Source organism: Ammodytes marinus (assembly GCF_949987685.1).
Source record: "Ammodytes marinus genome assembly, chromosome: 1".
Classification (NCBI taxonomy): domain Eukaryota; kingdom Metazoa; phylum Chordata; class Actinopteri; order Uranoscopiformes; family Ammodytidae; genus Ammodytes; species Ammodytes marinus.
Window position 1 is genome coordinate 9,018,581 of NC_137230.1, and position 11,363 is coordinate 9,029,943.

At 41.3% G+C, this 11,363-nt stretch overlaps 1 protein-coding gene across 1 annotated transcript in view; it reads right to left on the minus strand.

Moving 5' to 3' along the window:
* The window catches only part of cskl (c-src tyrosine kinase-like), a 50,871-nt gene extending 45,109 nt beyond the window's left edge, over positions 1 to 5,762 (minus strand). The window contains exon 1 of the mRNA XM_080039844.1: positions 5,595 to 5,762. The gene's annotated coding sequence lies outside the window, so the exon portion shown is untranslated. The remainder of the gene's footprint in view (positions 1 to 5,594) is intronic.
* Positions 5,763 to 11,363: the final 5,601 nt, after the last annotated feature.

The following is an 11,363-nucleotide window of genomic DNA, read 5'->3' on the forward strand; positions in this document are numbered from 1 at the left end:
TCAAGAGTAGGTCAGCCAGATGACGATCACAAAAGAATGCCTTAATCACTCCCAGCAATACAACTGTAGTACACAAACAACTGTCTAAAGCACTGTTTTATGAGACACCTATTGTGCCTCTGTACACGTTTAAAAAGAGGAAGCACTGCAGGTGCAGTGCAGATCTCCAGCCAGTTTCACTTTCCATCATGCCCCCTAACTAGGTAGACCGTGACACTGCCTCGCCACTTTGCATCTTGCCATGTCTAGAATAAACCTGCATAAATCAGAATGGGCACATCACCTTATCAGACACGGCAGAATTCATCATGGTGTGTGAGCACTGTGTGTGTGTTTAGGTATAAAGGCTTTTGCACTGCTAACACTTCAGTGCACTTCATTTCACAGCAACTAACACAGTATACCAGGCTGATGAAATGCAGACAGCCATGAAGTAAATGCTGTTGAAGGCATCTAGGCCGAGCAATACAGCCATACTGTGCAGGGGTACATCTGGCTCCATCTGTGATGTCCTGTTGCTTATGAGGGCCAGTATAATGTTAAGCTCTGCACCAAAGTCGCCACAATAAATCCTCCTTCTGTTATTGCACTCGCTGATTAAAGAGAGAGACATTGGACGTTGAAGAGGAAGAGGCTGGAGGGAAAGAAGTGGACTCAACGCGCTCATTGTGTTGAGGTCAGCAGGGCCTTGGACAGGCTTCAAATGTGCAATGAGATGGGCAGTGTACAGACAGTGGAGCCATTACTTCCCTGCTGAGTGACATAAGCCAGGCTCAGAGCTTAACATAAGACAGTAACACAGCTCAGCGACTCGCAGCTTTAAAAGGCAATGTCAGCGATTCTGTAGAATACTTGTTGTCGAAACTGTTTTTTTTTTGTCAAAATCAGTGAATATCTCCTCCAGCTACCTGTACGTACAGTGTTTGCTCTGAAAAAAAAAGTGTTATACTCAGCCTAAGCTCTGTAAACTGGCAGGTTGCTAGCTACCGTGATCCCCTTTGTTTACATATGATTTGTTTACATACCAGTTTACAGAGCCTAAGTTTGTGTGTATAACACCAGATTTTTTTTGTTCAGCACACAAAGACAACACGGACAGGTATGGAGATGGTGAGGAGATCATCTCTGATTTTGACAAAAAGTGGTTTTGTCAACAAGGATTCTCCAGAATCACTGAACCAAAGGATTCAAGCGATTCTTCCCATCATCACTACAGTATTACTCATTGCTTAAAAGAAGAGCCGACATGTGGCTGGGCTTGCAGATGTGTCCTGTCACCTCTGGTCGTCATCAAGCTGCACCTTCATTAGACTAGACTACTCTGATCTAACCATCAGTCAGTCAGTGTGAATGGAGGAAGGCTATTGACAAACGGAAGATAGGGACGGAAATAATTTAGAGCGGTCGAAGATTTAATCTGGGAGTCTTCTCTGCCACTTTACTGGATGGGTCTCTTTCTGACTTCACAGATGGAGAGCTGTCCAGTCTCACCACTACTGAGACCATGGATGAGTCACATTGTGTAAGAACTGCTGCATTATAACAGTGTTAAACGTTATGCCTCAAATTCTGCCACATAGAAATGAGAAAGGCATTAATTGCGACTCAGTACTCTCGGCAGCACAGACCCTTATGCTGTACATGGTACCAGCAGCAGGTTAGCCCCGACAGACAGACACAATGGATGCCTAACATGTTACAGGCTGGATCACAAGATTCCTCACCCCTACCCCACTCGCTCCCAAACCAATCGGGGGGACATCTTTCTCCAATAGAAAAGCCCACTAGAATGCTCCTTCATCAGCACTCTGCACTCATTGTAATCGGCACAAAAGACAGATTCAGACAGATGGCCATCAAAGTGAGTCACTTAATGTGATCGTCTATCAAATCAGACTGATACCAATGTCTGTTCAGTTTGTAACGTGGTTATTAAGATAATAATCAAGACCTGGAGGAATTATACTCAGCAGAAACATACTTTACTAGGGATGTTAAACGACTCATTATGTGCGTGTCGACGTGTCGGAGGCATGAATCGGCAAATCGATCGATTTATTGTGCCATTAAAAAAAAAAAAGGCAGTGTTCCTTTTTTTGCGGCAGCAGCACGTAGTTGTGGTGCTGATAAACTGCGCTTTCCTTTAAACAACACTGCTGCCGCCCGCTGTGTGTGTTCAGACTTCATCTGCATCAAAGCCTTTTTGATAATAAAATAAGAGGCTATAATTTTAAAAACGCTGTCCATGCGTAGGTGTCCATGCGGAGGTGAATGTAATTTACTCGGCTGAAAACAGAAACCAACGGAGGGACGCAGCTCACTGTACAGTCCCTTCAGTCGCGCTGTCAGTTTGCCGACATGGCTCTGTGTGTTTATGTTATTTAATAGACTCGAGACATACAAACAGATCGCGGAAGCCGTTCCCGTAGACAAAGTTAACGGGCAGAATACCCGCGGTTATCATTTTATCCATCAAACCACAGAGTTTTTCTGCACGGCGGCTCACTCACTCATACTTGCAAGTAGAGCTGCAACGATTAATCGATTACTAAAATAATCGGCAACTATTTTGATAATCGAAATAATTTGAAATTCTCTGATTTCTCAAATGTGAATATTTTCTGGTTACTTTAATCCTATAATGACAGTAAACTGAAATATCTTTGTGTTTTGGACATAACAATACATTTGAGGACGTCAACATGGGCTTTGGAAAATTGATCAACATTTTTCACCATGTTCTGACATTTTACGGACCAAAACACTAATCGATTAATCGCGAAAATAATCGACAGATTAATCGATTATCAAAATAATCGTTAGTTGCAGCCCTACTTGCGAGGTCTCCCGGTGATCGTCACCGTCACAGTGCTACTCGCTGCTTTGCCCGGGCGGAGGCTTTGTGTGAAGGTGATTTAACATCACGGTCGTAGATGAATGTTATAACGTTATGCTGCATATGTTGCACTGCACTGTTGACCCACACAAGACATTTAATGCACATTGCAGAAATGAAGCGCCTGCAGCGCGCTCACGGCCACATGTGAACTCGCATCACGGACGTCTCCCATGTCCCCAAAACATCTAATAAAGTAAAACACCCGATTCACCAATTTCTATTTTTAGTGTCGTCTTGAGCATGAGTCGAAAATCGAGCCGAGAATCGACACATTGTTCACATCCCTATAACATACCCAATAAGATGTGCAAACACAGAGTTAATTATGCTTGCAAATTAAAAAGATTTGTTCCCCGAAAAAAACCCACGAGTAAATTTGTATGTGATTCAGCGTGTAACAAAGAAGAGCAGCCAGGCAATCCTCACCTGGGAAAACTATGTAACGAAATAGCGCAATACAGACACAATGTCGCTTTTGTCAGTCACGCCACAGCTTAAAAAGGTATGCAGGCACTTCTCAACATCTCAATCACACAGTAACCTTGAATTACTGAGTGAGTGAGTGAGTGAGTGATTGAGTGGACAAACGCGGCCAACACTGCGGGGATGGCAGACTTCCACGCCTGTCTGATTGAAATCCACAATTCATTTTCAATGCATTTTGACCTGTGTTAAGTGGGCTTAAGCAAGACACCTGAGCCCTACCAGGTGTTGACCTCGCTGTTGACGGGGACAAGAGAGAAACAAAATCCCATAAACAGCATCATCACAACAGGGCTTTTTTTCTCTCCAATTGAGTGCTGCCATTGACAGCAGGACACCTCTGTTGTAGCACTCAGTGCGTTTACATGCAGACTCATAATCGGGTAACTAAACGAATAAGACTTCAACAGGACTTTTAAACTGCATGTAAACACCTTTATCCGATCTACTTCGCACACAAATCGGCACGATAACGGACAAGAGATGTCGGATAAGAACACCTAGATAAGTCGTTCGTTGTCGGCATTCTCTCTGCATGTAAACAGGAATCGGACATCTCATATCGGACTTCTCGTTCTGTGCTTGTGTGCCTGCGCGTAATAGGCTACACCATGGGTTGTTGCCGGAAGAGAACCGGACGTGGCTCTTTCAACACTTGTTGAAAGCATGGTTGAAAGGGCTACAGCGCCACCTAGCATAGTGGAGACAGCCATGCATTGGACATTTATCCGATATCTTAAAGGCCATGTATACTCAGACAAGTGACACGGTCCGTTCGAGTGTCTTGTTCGATATATGTGATAATCCAATCTAGTTGTGCCATGTAACCGCACTGAGTGTTTCATCTCCATCATTTAAAAAAGGTGAAGTCAGTGATTCTAGAGAATGCTTGTTGTCAGAATCACGTTGTTTAAAGTCAGTGAATACTTCCTCACGATCTGTTATCTGTCCGTACAAGACTTTGCTGAAAAACTAAATGGTGTTAATAGACATGCAGCCTATAGGCTCTGTTAATGACAATGTTGCATACTATGTATGGTGGCCCCCTTTGTTTACATACCAGTTGTGTTCAGTGCACACACAGTACAGAGAGGTAGCAAATTGTGTGGAGAGATGTATTGACTGATTTTGAGAAAAAGTGATTTTAACTAAAAGCGTTCACCTTTAACAGAGCGATTGTATATTCCCTTAAACCCAGTACACATCGTACAAAGAATGCAATGTTGTGAGACACATTATAGTCAACAACATCCGTGGAGAGAGATAGGGATCAGTGTTTCCTCAGTGGAAGGGGCTGAACCCCAGCTTCAGCCCTGTGTCCTAGTCTAGTAGCAGCCTACAGCGCGGAGGTGGCTAAAATCCATGCGTCCATTATCGGACAGGATCATTCTTGCACGCTTTTCCTCGTCATTTGCCAGCGCAAAACACTGCCAAAAAGGCCAGAGCACGATAGTAGGACATGACAAATATGCACACGGGGATGCTCTCAATAATAGCTGTACCTCTACAGTCACAGTCCCACCTCCATGACAAATCTACAGATACAAAAACGGCGCACGTAACCGACTGCTACTAGCTTTATCTTTGGGCTTCCCTTCGCATCGTTTCAACAAATACTTGCAAACGACAAAGAATAGTCAAAAGGTAGAGGTCAAGACCATAAGGCGTTAGCCGAGACCAAGGCGCCCGACTATGCCGAAAGAGGAGAGGAAGGACGCTGACGAAGAGGTTTGGGGGAACAACCACAAAATCGCCCTCAACAAGAACAGCATTGTAGGTAATAATACAGACGAGCGGCACTCACTATGTAGCAGATGCATGGTTGTAGGCTATTTGTGTTTATGTATTTGTTGCCAATTTGCAAAACCAAATGAATGTGTATAGGCTATATAGGTACAGTCTGGAGGGGGGAAGATCTGTTAAGACCTAGCATCGATAGACAGTGTCCGATAATGGGTCTCGTGACGTTTCATTCTATGTTGACTAGCAGCTAGCGCTAACGCTCCCACACTGGTTAAACGTTAGCTCTGTGTAGTGAAAACTCGTTTACCCTGACACGTTGAAGCAGCTAGTGAATGCTAAGTAGACAAATACAGCATATAAAGCCCAACAATGACACCGATCTGCGCCCTATCCCAAGCTAAAAGCGGCAGCAGCAGCAACAACAACACCACAACGAGACAAAACAGTGACTGCGCTTTGAGCTACTCACCCAAAAGATACCCCCGTAGAGTCGACCAGATGTGGCTGAAAATTAGCGATGAAGGCCCATTAGGATGACTCCTGCGGTTCGGGGGCGTCCAGGTCCAGCGGCGTGAAAATAGACAATCCCAAACGTGGCTTTGCTTTGGCGGTCGTCCGTACTCCTTGTCTGCATATGTGTGTGTGTAGCCAATGTTTGTGTATGTGTGTGTGGTAAGCTGTGCGAGGCCTGCTGCTGCTGCTGGAGGAAATGGTCTCCGCTCCGTTGGCGGAATACGCATGCGCAGAGGAATCATGGCACAGCTACGGGCGTGAGCGGTCTGTGAGCACAACCGTGTGGCCACATGGCCACAACAGGTGAGACTGTCAACTGATGGTATACTTGTTACGGTCAGGTGGGATATTTTCCCCAAGTCTCTGGACTCCAACGGAGGGATACACACCATTTTCCAAAACAACAACAAGTAATAATTTATAAATATATAATAATGATATTACTTTTCTAATTATCAAACCTTTAACCCTTAGGGCCCGTTATAATATTAGGCACACTTGTACCGCTAAGGTCCGTAAAATGGACATTTCATTGAGGTAGCTATAAAAAATATTATACATTAATTTTTTTCTACTTTTTTTTTGCCAATTCTTTTCCCCTACATCTGCCCTAACTATTAATATAAAATATTCATGAATTTTAAAAGATGTTAACCCTTTAAATGCCAGGTTTTGGTCATGATGCCATCGTATTTTAGATGAAAAAAACTGAAAAACTGAAATATTTTCAATATACTACATGCAAACTAATTTTTTTTGTGTTGAATTATTAGGCCTGTGATGTGTCAATGATGAGCAGCAAAACTGATTTTCAGGCATTATTATTTTTTGTGCAGTGTCAAATACTCACACTCGTACCGCTAAGGTCCGTAAAATGGACATTTCCTTGAGGTAGCTATAAAAAATATTATACATTAATTTTTTTCTACTTTTTTTTTGCCAATTCTTTTCCCCCACATGTGCCCTAACTATTAATATAAAATATTCATGAATTTTAAAAGATGTTAACCCTTTAAATGCCAGGTTTTGGTCATGATGCCATCGTATTTTAGATGAAAAAAACTGAAAAACTGAAATATTTTCAATATACTACATGCAAACTAATTTTTTTTGTGTTGAATTATTAGGCCTGTGATGTGTCAATGATGAGCAGCAAAACTGATTTTCAGGCATTATTATTTTTTGTGCAGTGTCAAATACTCACACTCGTACCGCTAAGGTCCGTAAAATGGACATTTCCTTGAGGTAGCTATAAAAAATATTATACATTATTTTTTTTCTACTTTTTTTTTGCCAATTCTTTTCCCCCACATCTGCCCTAACTATTAATATAAAATATTCATGAATTTTAAAAGATGTTAACCCTTTAAATGCCAGGTTTTGGTCATGATGCCATCGTATTTTAGATGAAAAAAACTGAAAAACTGAAATATTTTCAATATACTACATGCAAACTAATTTTTTTTGTGTTGAATTATTAGGCCTGTGATGTGTCAATGATGAGCAGCAAAACTGATTTTCAGGCATTATTATTTTTTGTGCAGTGTCAAATACTCACACTCGTACCGCTAAGGTCCGTAAAATGGACATTTCATTGAGGTAGCTATAAAAAATGTTATACAATCTTTTTTTTAACTTTTTTTTGCCAATTCTTTTCCCCTACATCTGCCCTAACTATTAATATAAAATAGTCATGAATTTTAAAAGATGTTAACCCTTTAATTGCCAGGTTTTGGTCATGATGACATCGTATTTTGGAGGAAAAAACTGAAAATGTTTATTATTTTCAATATACTACATGCAAACTAATTTTTTTTGTATTGAATTATTAGGCCTGGGATATGTCAATGCTGAGCAGCAACACAGATATTTAGGCATTATTATTTTTTGTACAGTGTAATAAACTGACACTCATACCGCTAAGGTACGTAAAATGGACTTTTGAAAAAGGTAGCTATAAAAAATATTATACATCGATATTTTTCCAACTTTTTTAGGCTTGAATTTTAAACCAACATCAGTACTAATCATAAATTGAATTTTTGTGTTAGGAAAAGAACCTCACCTGCAGTCCATGCACATTTTCCACTCTTTTTGTTATTATCCAGAAGTGAACAGTGAACAGTGAACGGGCCAAGAACAGTGTAACAGGGACATCATTGGCTAAATAAAGTTGTGTGTATGAGAGAGACTGTGTGTGTGTGTGTGTGTGTGTGTGTGTGTGTGTGTGTGTATCCCCATGACCTAGACATTATGAGCAAAAGGCTAGTGGTTTTCAAGTGGCACTGTTTTCATTCACTCTGTTCCATGTGTAGTTTTTCATGCAGAGGTTCAAAATCCCTCTAAAGATGACTTTGTATAAATGCACAGCACACACACCTACCTGAGGTCCATACACACAAGCATGTGCAGTGCACTGCTTCAAATAAGTTAAAACATGGGCCATCTTCAATCACATCAAAGGTGCAGCCGTCAGAGACACATAACAAGTCGTTGAGCTGTTTACACAGCTGCCATTGAAACCAGAGTTTATACAAAGCAAACTGTGGAACTAGTTATTTCTTACCTGGCAATATGGAGGGAGCCTTTACACAAGAAGTACATGAAGCTTTGGAAACAGTGATGGAGTCTGATTCTGATAGCGAGTAATAGGAATCTGACACAGACAATGGTTGCGTTCCGAATCGCGTACTTTCTACTATATAGTATGTAGAAAAAAGATTTAGGATGTCCCGATTCTTATGGCCAGATTTAGGATGGTTAGAAGTACCCGGATGTCCTACTTCATGCGGCCAAGATTGTTAGTGTTGAAAAGTGCATCCTATTTGGGCGATTCTGACCCACAATCCAGTGCGCACGTGAAGTGACGTAACATCGACGAAGCCTCCATATGAAAACAAACGGGGATGCGACGGATATAAAAGCAAGAGGCAAGATCAAGGCGCAATGTTATGATGAAATAAGAGAGTAAAGTATGTCCCAATAGTATGCCTACTGCATCCTAACTAGATTCTTTTTATCGTCGGATGTAGTATGTAGAATAGAAAAAAGAAAGAGTATGAGATTCGGAACGCAACCACTGTGTCTGAAACCTCCATTAACGCGTAACAGGTGGGTCCCTGTACCATTCCAGTGGCTGCAGGAGTATATCTCTGTCTATGGGCGTTGGTGGGGCCAACTGAATTCTCCACTACTGAAAGTCAGAGGAAACATCCCAGCTCTGGAGGAGGATTCAGAGTAAATGAAAACAGTGCCACTTGAAAACCACTAGCCTTTTGCTCATAATGTCATAGGTCATGGACACACACACACACACACACACACACACACACACACACACACACACACACATACACACGTGCACACACACCCACATACACACACACACACACACACACTCCTCAGGGTTAAAGCTAAAGGGAGAGGAAGGGGGGATTGTGACAGTGCTATCTAGTGGAAATAGCCTGTTTTTTCTCCATATGCCAAATATGGTCATAATGACGTAACATGGTGGAGAGTAGTAAAAATTATCAATTCCAAGGTAGAAGCCCAGATTGACACCCAGATATAAAAAAATGCATCAATTATGCTTTAATGGCAGTGTGTTGAAAAAATGGTGTTTGAATGGGTGTTAATGGACGTTTTATGGACCTTAGCAGTCTGAATGTAACTCTTGTTTGTATACAGTGTATTTTAGCCTTACTGTAGGAGCTGAGCTGGAAATAACATTATCATATAAAAATACACTTCCTTACCAGTTTTCATGCCATATGCATGAACACAGCCAAAATTATCCAAAAAAAGAAAAATGAAATGTCCGTAAAATGGACCAACGGGCCCTAAGGGTTTTAAGTGACCCCCCATTGTCATCCCGGAAGAACTCATATGTGGATAAACATAGGATAAAAGTGATCATTCAGAGTAACTGTGTCTTGGTTTGCAGTGACCTTTCCCCAAGGGACAGGATCCAATTCATGCCAACAAAATGAATGGCGTGATTTGGCTAACAGCCAGGCCCGTTTCTAGACAGTTAGATTAGGGTGGGCCTGTAGAAATTTTAGGTGGGCACACTGGGCAGAGAGACCGAAGATGCGAGCGCGCAGAAGAGCGCGCGAGAAGATTTTTTTTGCCCTTGTAAGATATCTGCGTCTGCTTTTTGGCACATTTACTGTGAATTGTGTAGAACACAATATGCAAATAAACTTTGAGTGTTGCTGTGTGGGAGATTTGATTCTTGCATGTTTTTTTTCTCCAAAATGTTTATGAATAACGTATAATATACATTATATACAACATAATGTATCTTTTTTTTATCTCAGTATTAACTGTAGGCAGCCTGAGCTGATTGAAGAGAAAGCTTTGGGACTGGGCAACCTGGATGCTGGTAGTCCAGAGCTATACTAAACACACTATATACACTGTGTGCACAATTATTAGGCAAGTTGTATTTTTGAGGATTAATTTTATTATTGAACAACTACAGTGCTCTCGGTCAATCCAAAATGTTAATGCACCTAAACCTGAATGTTTACGAAAGTAAAAGTGAGGTTTTGTCTTTCTTACGAGAATATATATATGTTTTGCTATTGTTAGGCAACTATTAGTATGCAGAATTATTATGCAACTAAATAAAAAAACTAAAATTTTCCCATCTCACTTGTTTATTTTCATCCGTTAAAGTGAGAATAATAAAACAACTCAAAATTTACAAATAAAATTTCCGACATGTCAAAAAAAAACAGTGACCAATATAGCCACCCTTCTTTTCAATAACTGTCACAAGCCTTCCATTCATGGAGTATGTCAGTTTCTTGATCTGTTGACGATCAACTTTTTGTGCAGCAGCAGCCACAGCCTCCCAGACACTGTGCAGAGAGGTGTACTGATTTCCTTCACTGTAAATATCCCGTTTAAGCAGGGCCCACAGGTTCTCAATAGGGTTTAAGTCAGGTGAGGAAGGGGGCCATGTCGTTATTTTTCATCCTTAAGGCCTTTACTGGCTATCCATGCAATTGAGTACTTCGATGCATGTGACGGAGCATTGTCCTGCATAAAAATCATGGTCTTCTTGAAAGATGCAGACTTTTTCCTGTACCACTGCTTGACGAAAGTATCTTATAGAAACTGGCAGTAGGTTTGGGAGTTGATTTTGAGGCCGTCTTCAACCCGAAAAGGTCCAACTAGCTCATAGATGAATGGAAGGCTTGTGACTTGTCATAGTAGCCAGCCGAGGTCACGACCATGCTAGGGGAGTCCGGGGGTGTGTTAGAAGCAATGCATGGTAATGGTATATTCTTTAGTATTAATTAATTGTCTGAATTTTATTTGACATTTTCTTGGACAGCGAATGAACAGGTCCGTCCGATAGTGGGTCTGGCCCACCCTGGCCCCTGGCTGCCGCCGGCCCTGCTAACAGCCATATAGGGGATACGGTGACATATTCAGGCCAATACCGAACCATACCGGTCTCTATTTGAGAAGGCCACAGATGCACTCACCCACTAGTGGAGAATATAGTGAAGGATGAGTCATTTGACCCCATCACTTTTTTTCTGCATCTCTGCAGAGCCATACAAATGTATTTTTTAAACCTCTTACAGGTTGACATTGAAGTTTTTAGGTGAGAATCTGATTATTTAATTTTTAGTTTTGAATTTCACAGAAGTGTCACATTACAATGTTATTTATTTAAGCATGATAAGAACTCTTAATTCCAAACAATGTA